Below are 11,330 nucleotides of genomic sequence, written 5' to 3'. Positions count from 1 at the left end.
GCATCACAGAGTGCCTTGTACCCAGCAACTGCCCTAGCAGACCAGCCTCCAGTGCTCTTCTGTGTTCCACGGGAGATTAGCCAAGGGGCAGCACAGATCACAGTGAAGAGCAAGTCCGAAGGAAGCACTAGCCAGTACAGTAGCCACTTGCCACATGTGGCCACAAAACACCTGAAATGAGGCGAGCCTGAATTGAATGTGCTGTAAGTGTAAAATGCATCCTGGATTTTTAAGACTTAGTATGACAGAAAGAATATAAAATATTACATTAATAAATTTTGGTATTGAACAGGGATTGTCATCTAATGTTCCAGCACCAAGTCTTGGCATGGGCCCTCGCTTATTAGGGTTTGGCCCAGTGCTCTGGAAGAGCCTGGGATTCATGTTAAAAGGGAGAAATTGGGGAGCCCATACCTCTGCCTTCAAGTTTTAGAGCTCCGTCTGATGCACTCAGCTCTGAGACTCAGCCCAGAGAACAAAGACTTCAAGGTATCGTTCACTTGTATTGTGTGGGCTTTGTTTTCAAGGACAAAAAATACTAACTTAAGGGGAAAAGTCATTTTGGGATTTTTCTTTAGTAAAATTAAATCTTACCTGGAGCAATTTATCTTTCTCAAGCAGAGAAGTTCAATTGCCCGCCCCAGCCCTCTGAATAGCAACTAAGAAAGATAAAAATATTTTCCTTTGCCAAGATTATTTCAGTTATAACGGGCACTAAATAGATGGCAAAGGAGCAACTGGCTTACAGAAGTTTGCTCATGAAGTCCGAATCTGTTGCTTAAGAGAACCCGGGAGGGGCAGTGTGGGAGGTAAATGACCAGTGGGTGAAAACGTTCTAAGTATGCCCAATAATGTGGATGTCTGCCTCGTGGAGAACATTTGGAAGAGCAGGAACTCAAACCAGGTGAACAGGTGTATCTGAGAATCGATGTGCTTGCAACACCAATATATGTCCCGTATCCTGATGATCTAGGGAGAGCCCTCACTCTGCCTGCAGCCCAAAGGGAGCCCACCTTTAACTGCCAAGATGCCCCAACTCCCACCCTCTACACCCTGCCTAGTCTCAAGTCACCTCCTTTTTGCCACATGACTTGGCCAACTTACCCCTTAAGCATCCAGCCTTTGCCGTGTGGGAGGCACAGTGCAGCCCGCGCCCGTGCGTCCTTCCTCAGCCGTGCACAGGCCCTCGCTCCTCTTTCTTCACAGCGCAGGCCAACAACCTCGTGCTTCTCATCTTGCACATATTGTACTGATGTTTCTCTCGTCATTTTTGTCCTCTTGTCCTCCAACGCCTTAATAACACAACTCTCATCGACTCCAAGAAATCAATCCTTCAGTCCCCAGAGAGGGGCAAAGACCCCCTGAAAGTAGAGGAACTTATAGAAGGATTCAGTAGAAGCCACACACGATTAGGTTATATTCATAAGAAACCAATTTCTTCATCAATGGAGACTCATCCAGGGTCCATGGGTAGACTTCAGAGGGTCAATGAACTTACAGGGGGAAAACGTCTATCTTTACTTTCACTAACCTCTAACTGAACTATCACATTTCCTTCAATTGTGAATGTGGGCAATAAACCACAGTAGTTTTACAATGCCTGTGATTTGTCAACAATAGAAATCAGATACTTTAATATATTATAATTGTTGAAAATTTCTCAAATATTATTTATTTCAAACATATGGCATTTATTAGACCTATTGACCTTGCTTTTTAATGAATTAATAAAAAGGCACATGTATGACTGTATCAAATTTCTGTCTTACTTTTTTTTTTTTTTTGAGGAAGCTTAGCCCTGAGCTAACTACTGCCAATCCTCCTCTTTTTGCTGAGGAAGACTGGCCCTGAGCTAACATTCGTGCCCATCTTCCCCTACTTTATACATGGGACACCTACCACAGCATGGCTTTTGCCAAGCGGTGCCATGTCCGCACCCAAGATCCGAACCGGTGAACCCAGGCCACCGAGAAGCAGAACGTGTGAACGCAACTGCTGCGCCACTGGGCCAGCCCCTATTTATATTTTTATAACTGTATATCAATATAATTAGTTTCCTTTGTAATAGCATACATTTTGTTTTGTGCATTTAAAACATTATTCTGAGAATGAGTCTTGTCTTAATTTGGGCTGCTATAACAAAATATCATAGACTGGGTGACTTAAGCAATAAACTTTTATTTCTCACAGTTCTGGAGGCTGGAAGTCCAAAATCAAGGTGCCGGCTGATTCAGCGGGTGGTGGGAGCATGCTTGCGGACAGCTGCCTTCTTGCTAGATGTTCACATGGCAGAGACAGATCGTCTCTCATGTCTCTCCCTATTAGGGCCCTAATCCCATTCATAAGGGCTTCCTCCTCATGACCCAATTACCTCCCAAAGGCCCACCTGCAAATATCACTACATTGGGGATTAGGGTTTCAACATATGAATTTGGAGGCCACAAACATTCAGTCCACAGCAAGTCCACGGACCTCATGAGATGTCCAATGGGTCTACAGTGAAAAGGGAAAAGATGGTTAAGATGCCCTCTCTAATGACCCCATGCAGCATGCCCCCACCGCAAAGATTTCTGTGATGCTGTCAGCCACAGGGTCTCCCACTGCAGCTCTCCAAGCACTTCACAGGCTTGAGTTCTCCTAGAGCCTCATGAGGTGATAACTATCCACACTCATGTCAAAAGTAGGAAACTCAAGAAGTTTATATGCAGCACAGGGGCAGGAAGTGGGGAGTGGGAAGGACTGAGAGGCCAGGAGACCTGGTCTCTGAAGCCCCCGGGAGTCCAGCTCTCCAGGAGCAGAGCTGAGGGGCCTCTACCCTACTCTGCAAAGGCCCACCTATGCCTATGCCATGCGCAAGGGTGGGAGTCAGGGAGGTGCAGCCAAAAGACCACCTCTTCAGAGGACCAACCCACCCCAAGATATATCTCCAGCCTGAGGCACCTGCTGATTCTGGACCAACGGGGCAACTCTCTCATCCCTCTCAGGAAAGGCAAAGGAAAGTCTTTTGTGACCATAATTCTAAACTGGGTGAGAGATATTGTTAGCTCCTCAATTCCCTGCCCCTCGCGCTAATTACACAAGCGCTCTGGGTTAATTAATTTGTAGGAGAGGACCATATTGCTGAGTGCACGATTTTTTCTGGGCTTCCACTGCTCCACTTCGCAAGATGAAATTACTTTGCTGCAACTTTTCTTTCTTTGTCTCACCTTTAACTTGAAGTCTGTTTGCATGTTTTCCTTTTGCAGTTTGGGAAAAAAAATTTTAAAGGGGGAAGAAAGAAAGGTTATTTGATCCTTTGAAGAGAGAAATCCTGCTCATGGATTTTCTGCATTCAATTCATTGGAGAGAAAAGAGCGATTGAGTGAACAGAACGAGAAAGGGAGGAAGGACAAGGAAAGACACGAGGGGCTTTGATCTCTTCCAAGTGGAGGCAGCTGCCCCCAATATCCCAGGGCAGCCAGGCCCATAAGCCCTCGGAGACCCTTCCAGAGCCAGGCCAGGCCCTTGTGACCGGAGAACTCTGGGCTACAGGTCTTAAAGCAGTCCAGAAGAGGGGAGCATGAGGCTCAGCCAGAAACGCTCCTGCCTCCTGGTGCTCACTGCCTCGGGCACTTTGATCAGAGAAATAAAAGCTGAGAACTGAGAAATCATTCTGCGCTCGAGCTTAGAGGAGGAGAGCTGATAACCCAGGGAAATACTCTTTGTTCATGAGCTTGTATTTCTTCCTTCATCTCTAGGATAAAGAGTGGAGGCAAAATACATGGTCATCAACACTGGATGATAAATGCTCAGAACTTCTGGGTCAGCTCAAGGGCTCACTCTAGCCTGCAAAAGAGAAAACACCTAACACCTCCCTCAGGGCATCACCGAGCTGAGGCCACACTGACCCTCCGCTGCTCCCCATGCAGAGCCCTCTGGAAGTGTGCTCTTGACTTTGGGCAGCGCCAAGATGTCAATGGGCTGGGAGACCCATAGGTAAAAATTGGGACTCAGTTCACTTCAGTTATAAAACCAAGACCTTAGCACTTAATAAGTACTGGACATTGTGCTAGAGAAAACTGGGGCCAAAAGGTGGATGGCAGATGGTGTGCCCACAGACCTGTAAACTGATACTAACTAACTGATAACAGTGCTATAAAAACTGTATTCACAAGGTCAAGGATGACGAAGAGGAGTGGGAATGATTCATTAACTGGGACAGGTGATGTCTGGGAAGGTTTCATGACAGAGGTCATAAATAAGCTGGATTTTGATGAATAAATAGGAGTTCATCAAGAAAACCTGGGATGAGAGGGCTCTTCCATACTGGAGAAAGAACACACAAAAACATAGACATGAAATATCAAGGTGTGTTCAGCAGTTAGGGTGGCTGGGGAGGTGGGGAGTTGTGACAGATGATCCTGGGATCAGGTCACAAAAGACCTATGCCCCACCAAGCTTGGTTTTCAGGGGATTTAACCCTGGTGGAGTGGTTTCTAATTTTTTTATTTTTTTTTTAAGACTGGCACCTGAGCTAACAACTGTTGCCAATCTCCTTTTTTTTCTTCTTTTTTCTTCTTCTTCTCCCCAAAGCCCCCCAGTACATAGTTGTATAGGCTAGTTGTAGATCCTTCTGGCTGTGCTATGTGGGACACCGCCTCAACATGGCCTGATGAGCAGTGCCGTGTCCACACCCAGGATCCAAACCGGTGAATCCCTGGGCCACGGAAGCAGAGCATGCGAACTTAACCCCTTGGCCATGGGGCCAGCCCCTGGTGGAGTGGTTTTAAGGAAGAGAATGACACGATCAGAAGCGTGGGAGTGTGTTATACACGTGCATTCTGGCAGCAGGGTGAATCAGAGAGGTGGGAAATACAGTGACTTCCTCTTTGGGCGTGCTGATGTTAAGGCACTGCCAGAGACACAGGCAGGAGCTGTGGGCTGTGTATTTTGGTAGCTCGGGGGGGGGGGGGGGATTTGTGCTGGAGATGCAGAACTGGGAGCTGCCAGGCTGCTACTGGTGGTTGAAGTCATGATGAGGACAAAACAGACATGAGACCTCAACCTCTGGACTCTGAATCAGCTGAGTGGCTCACTGCTTTAGAAATTTCTAGAACATCAGACTTGAAGGGCTCACAGAGATTAGCCTTCACTCCTTAATCTGCAGATAAGGAAGCTGAAGGCTGGTGGCCGCTATGGCCCTAGCTCTCTGGTCACTTGACTCCTGCCACTGCCTCAGCACTGATCTGCCTGCCCATTGCATCTAAAATGGGCCAGAGGTGGGAGGAGAAGAGGGAAACAGACGAGATGAGGTGGCAAAGGCCAGATTTAGAGGGAGTCAATCCTCAGCCAAAAAGGCAAGGTGGAGACAAAGGATATTGAGCGGAGCCCAGTCAGGTGGAGCAGGAGGAGGAGACTGTAGGTTCCCACTATGGGGCCTCGGCCATTTCTCCACCGAGTGAACTCTCACCCAGCTCAAATACCATCTCCTCCGTGAAGCCATCCTGACAAGCAGAGCCCTCTCCCTTCCCCAACCTCTATCGGAGCTGCTTGCACAGAGCCTCCCACATTGAGCCATAAATTGGAATTCTGCATGGGCATGTCTCACGCTGCTCTTGACCGTGCACAGGGACTGGCTGATACCACCATCTGAAGCCCCAGAACTGAGCACAGACAGGCCCGCCACAGAGCAGGGGGTCCACGACAGGAGCGGGAGGAATCGATGGTCACTGGGAGAACATGAGAGAGCCAGGCAGGCAGAACCAGACCCACCGAAGAAAACCGAGACAGACGAGGAAAATGTGAGCAGAGCTCAAGAAAAACATGTGGGACTGTCACTTCCAAGGAGGCCCAGCACAGGCCCCCCTGCTTGAGTCACAGGCTGCAGAAAACACAGTCATCTGACACCGAACATCCCAGTTCTGGCAGAGGCAGGACGGAATGATCTAATAGATATTTTCCAGCCTTCGTGTCTATTATCCCCAAACAAAATGACATGTGCTTCCAAGCAGCTCCTCTCCAGTTATGAGCACTATAATTAAGCACAAAGTACACGCCCACCTCAGTCTGCACAGAGAGGGTGGGGAAGCCAGCCAGGGCACAGCACGCCTGCCTGGCTGCGTCAGTGCAGAGTCCCAACTGCAAATCGCTGGCTCTCAGACTCAGCTGTCCCATGGTGGCCTCTGAGAGGTCTCAGTCAACGTCCAATCAAGACCCCAGGGGGTCAAGGGCAAGGCAGGGTGCTAGGAGTGGTGCCAGGATTCTAGCCTCTGTTCTGCCACTAAATGGGTGTCCTTTCCCATCTCTGAGTCTCCATTGTTTTACCTGGCCACCTGGCTACTCTTCACTACACCTGAGCCCGCATCCCCCGTTGTGCCCTCCCAGCCGAGGCCGCTCCCAAGGCTTCAGCAGCTACCCCTCACATAGCAGCTGCAGCTCTGGCAGGCACTGGATCCTTAGGACCCCAGCAGAACCCAGGGCCCCTCTTGCAGCCAGCCCAGGTCTGCCCAGAGGTCGTCTTGGAAATATATGTCCGGAGCCCACCAGGGCCATTCGTAAGCTTAGAATCAGGGCAAGGTCCCCTCCCAGACCTAGTGCTGGCCCCAGGCTGGAGATAATGACTCTTGTTACAGGGACAGTGAGCACTGGGTCAGGCCTTGTCCACCCAAAAATCCTAAGGGACCTGTCAGGCTGCAGTGAGCCAAGGAACCCAAACCAGTCAGATCCCGAGAGCGGTCCCCGGTGCCCCAACCCTCCCCACAACGCACTCACCAAGCTGTCCCTGTTGATTCCAGGGACCCAGACTTGCCCTGGGGCTTCTTTGCTGCAGTGTAACTAGACTCAGCACGCAGCCCCCAAGTCCCCTTCCCGGCTGCTCTTCTGGGAACAGATCACGTGCATCTCCTCCAGCCCTGGGCTGACCCCAGCTTTTCCTGCCGATTGTCCCCCAGGGTCCCTCTGATTTAGGCTGGCCAAGTCCAAGCCAGACCCAGGGAAGGCAGACTATGGGAGGAGAAACGAGGAGGTGTATGGCAGTGGTAGCATGAGATTCAACATCTGTGGAAAGTCCCAGGGCAATCAGCTCTCTGCTTTCTGTCCTGGAAATCGCCGCACGTGCAGAGCAGTAAACTAGGAGGCTCATGACCCTGCCAAACCCCAGAAAAACAGCCTCGGACTGAGGGAGATGGAGCTCGGGCACCAGGCCCTGGGGTTCTTCCCCTCTCTCCTATTTCCATCTGCTCTCTCCACACCACAGTCACTGCCCTAGATGGAGGATGACTTCGTGCTCCAGCGAAACCCTCTTGCATCTGCTAGAGAGCCCTTTATAAAGTGGGCTTTCCCAACAGCATCCCTCAGCTGTGTACCACTAGGAGCCTGAGAGAGAAAACCTGCTTAGCCTGTTCTTCACAGCCTCCCAAGGCTGCTCCTAGACTACACCTCCAGTCTCACCCCTTACTTCCTCCTCCGCCATACGCTGCTCCCCAGACAGCTGGAAGTTCTACTTGTGCCCTCCTTCTGCCCTTCCTAAGTTCCTGGGAGGCCACTTCCTCAATGCCCAGCTGAGCCTTGGCTCCACCAGGAAGCTCGCCAGCTGGCCCCTCTGCCCTGGACGCTCCTTGGTCCTCTGGGGGACTCTGCCCCATGGCCACCTCTCATACGGTCTTGTGAATGATGGTCCCAGCTCCATCCTCCTCCCCCTCTGCCTCCTACCCCTTCACAAGGGGGAAGGCTGTTGAGGGGGCTGTTGGCCACCACCCTTCCTATCGCTCAAGGGACCCTGCTGCTCTGAGCTGAGGTCGGCCACAGAGGGGACCCTGCACCCTCCTGTCTGCATTTTTCTCTATTTTCCTCACCACCTTCCAACGCCATGTTTATTTATTTAATGTGTGTTTAATTTATGTCTGTCTCTCACAAAAACAAAAAAAAGCTCCATGAGGGGAGGGATGTTTGTTTTTTTGTTCACAGCTCTATCCCATGTCTAGAACAGTCTCTGGCCCCTGGAAGGCACTCTATAAATATTTGTTGAACAAATGAATGACTGGGTGGGTGAATGAATGCTATCACAAGCCCCAGCCACACAGCAGCATCCCTGTGTCAACAGAGTCTTTCCATGTGAAACCCTTGGAGAAGCTTGATCCGCGAGGGGTCAGGTCCCCTGAGACCTGACATGAGCAACTTTTCCTGTCTACGACCTCAGTTTCCCCACTTGTAAAATGAGGGGCAGAGCGGTGACCAGCTGCCAAGTCTGTCAAGTGCTGTCCCTCTGGTCAGCCGGCCGCCCGCTGCCCGCTCGCCGAGATCCCACGACCCCTCCTGTAAACTGCCCACAGGCCCTTGCCCAGGCCCCTGGAGCCCGGCGGGCTCTAATTAGGAGCTGGTCTTATCATTTCTATAATTTAATTCTCTCTGGTCAACACCACTTTAATTATGGGCCTCTCAGTCATTTTTTCTCACATCAGAGCACACACAGGGAAGGCTACTTCTTGAGCGGAGGAGGCAGCTGGCTGGTGAGGCAGGAGCTCGGGCTGCCTGGCCGCCCGAGGGCTAAGAGGAGGGTTCTGGAGTCAGAGAGCTGGGCCGCATTGCCAGGCCGAAGCTGGGCTCTTGCTTCTCCCAGGGGACAGTACTGAGGCTCCCTGGTTCCTTTTCCTGCCCCCGCCCCACCCCAGCCACACTCACCTCTACACCCATCGGTCTCCCTTCTTGCCTAGATCCAGAGTTGCTGGCCCTTTCTTTCTGCGCCTCATAGGAGGGACTTTAAACAAGGTCCAGATCCCCAGGGTGGATTTGTCCTCCCAAAGGTGCAAGGAAGAGTCAAGAAGGACACTTCTTGCCTGTCCGTCCATGTCTTCCCATGGGCCCCAGTCACCCTGGCTGTGGGATTGGATCTTTTCTAGACTTGAGGTTTAGATTGCTGTTTCTACTGTGGGAATCCAGGGTACTTGCCAGATCAAACTTCTGCCCAAATTGCCCCTCCATAGGGGGCAGCCCTCCCCACACAGTCTCTCCGAATGGGTGGGACCAGAGCTGAGGCCTTGAAGGGCAGACGGGAGGATCCGACTTGGCAAGAGGAGGGAAGCTGGAGGGGATCTGGGCCGGATGGAAGGTTTGAACTAGGCTCCAGGGAAACTCCTTTCTAAGGTGGCAGATCCTTACCACAGGGCTGCAGCAGCCTCCAGGAAGGTCCCTACCGGCATTTACAGGACTGCCCAGGGGGCCTGGCCCGGACATTGGGCTGGTGGAATGGACATGGTGTTGAGGCCAAGAGACAGCTGAGGGGAGAGTGTTAGCATGTGCAGAGGTTAGGGACACAGCCTCTAAACCAGACCACCCAGGGCCCAGCCTAGCTGTGCCACCGCATACTGGCTAGGTAGCTAAGCACATTTCTTAGCATCTTTCCCCATCTGAAAATGAGCCTAGTGAGAGCATCTCATAGGCTTGCTGTGGCAGTTAAATGATGAATTATGAGTAAAGCCTTAGGCCAGTGTCTGGGACAGAATAAGTACTCAATAAGTATTGGCTATTATTATCATATATTCCTCCCAAGCACTATTGGCACCCCCAGCACCACACCAAAGATATTCCAAATTGTCGTATACACAGAGCCTCAACACACATCCTTTGGCCTCCTCTTCCAGCCAGAATGCCTCCCCCGAGCCCCTCCTCCACAGAAATTCTGCAGCTCCCTCTAAAGGGCCGTGTTCCAGTTCCCAGAGCAGCAGAGTCCCAGGCTCTTTCTGAGGTCCCCCTTATCCTGCCTGCGAGAAATAACAAGGCAGCCCTTCACAAGACATCAGCCAGGGCTGTGGAAGAGGAGACGCCCCCTGGAGGACACCCTTGGGAAGTTCCTGGGCAGCAGTTCTGAGGGGAGACCAGGGGGATCTGCCTCCCCAGTGGGGATGCAAAGTCCTTCCCTGGACCCCCAGGCATTGCTCTGATGGTCCACTTGCTCCCTGCCTCCCCCTTCGCCATCTCTTCCTTCTCTCCAGCTGAGGTCAGAGCCTCGCCCCCAGGAGCACCACAGACCCACCAAGAATTTGCCTTATCTGAGCTAGACCCACTACCCATCTCCAGCCTCTAGTTCAGACAATGATTTCAACTGCAAAAGAAAAAAGAAAAAATATCATGCAAATCGGGGCCAAATTGAAAATCTGTTCATCACTTCTTCTGGTGCCTCGGGTCCCTTGTTGGGGAATTTTTAAATGGCTCAGCTCATCTGAAGCCAAGGAAGAGAGAGGAGACAGATGGAGTCATGCATTTTTACAGAGATTCTTAAGAACTGTCCTTGTGGAAACCCCCTCTGCCCATCCCTGTTGCAGCGGGGAAGTCTCCTTCTGTGACTGCTCTCACTAAAGACATTTCCCCCAGCACCTGACGGCCGGGCACACTGCTGCAGGGCCTCACTCGCACAGCGGCCTTCAGGAGAGAAGTTTCTCACACAACTGCCTCAGAAAAATCCAAGGCTTGCTCACCAAAAGAGCAATCTCTCTGCTGCACAACAGCGCACAAGTAGAAGGACATCTTGTCAATTAAACCCAGCTCCACCCAAGAAGGGAAAACACTGGGAGTGAGCCAGGCTCCACTCAACACGCTTGTGGCGTGTCTGCAGGGAAGGTCTAATTTAAAGAGCCCATGGGACCCCCTTTGATTGGGCTCTTCTGGGCAGAGTCTCGTGGATGTTGAACTTGGCTGCAGAATTTGACCAATGCCTGGTCTTCAAATATCCTGCAAAGGGAGCTGGCTCTCAGAAGCTGCCCTCACACCACGATCCCTCAGCAAAGGCCCCATTTTGTTCAGGGCAGTAGCCAGGGTTCTCCAGAGAAATGGAACCAACAGGATAGAAGTAGACGTACAGCAAGAAAAAGAAATTTATTTTAAGGAATTGGCTCACGGGGTCATAAGGGGTTGGCAAGTCTAAAATCTATAAGGCAGGCCAGTAGGCTGATAATTCAGAGTTGATGCGGCAGTCTTGAGTCTGAATTCTGCAGGGCAGCAGGCTGGAAGTGTAAGCAGGCTTGAGGAGAATCCCTTCTTCTTTGGAAAACCTCAGTCTTTGCTCTTAAGGCCTTCAACTGATTGGGTGAGGCTCACCCACATTGTGGCTCACCTCATTATGCTTTACTTAAAGTCTACTGATTTCAATTCTAATCACATCTAAAAAATACCTTCACAGCAACATCTAAACTGGTGTTTGACCCAACAACTGGACACCACAGTCTAGCCAAGATGATGCATAAATTAACCATCATACTTGGCACACTCTGTCTGATCTCTGGCCATCCCACTTAGCGAATCTGCCCACCTAGACCTCTGGCAGTGCCTGCTTCCTTCTCCTTGGGCACACATGCTTA

Source organism: Equus asinus, chromosome 6, assembly GCF_041296235.1.
Source record: "Equus asinus isolate D_3611 breed Donkey chromosome 6, EquAss-T2T_v2, whole genome shotgun sequence".
NCBI lineage: Eukaryota > Metazoa > Chordata > Mammalia > Perissodactyla > Equidae > Equus > Equus asinus.
The sequence above is the reverse complement of the archived record's forward strand: the minus strand, read 5'-3'. Positions refer to the sequence as shown.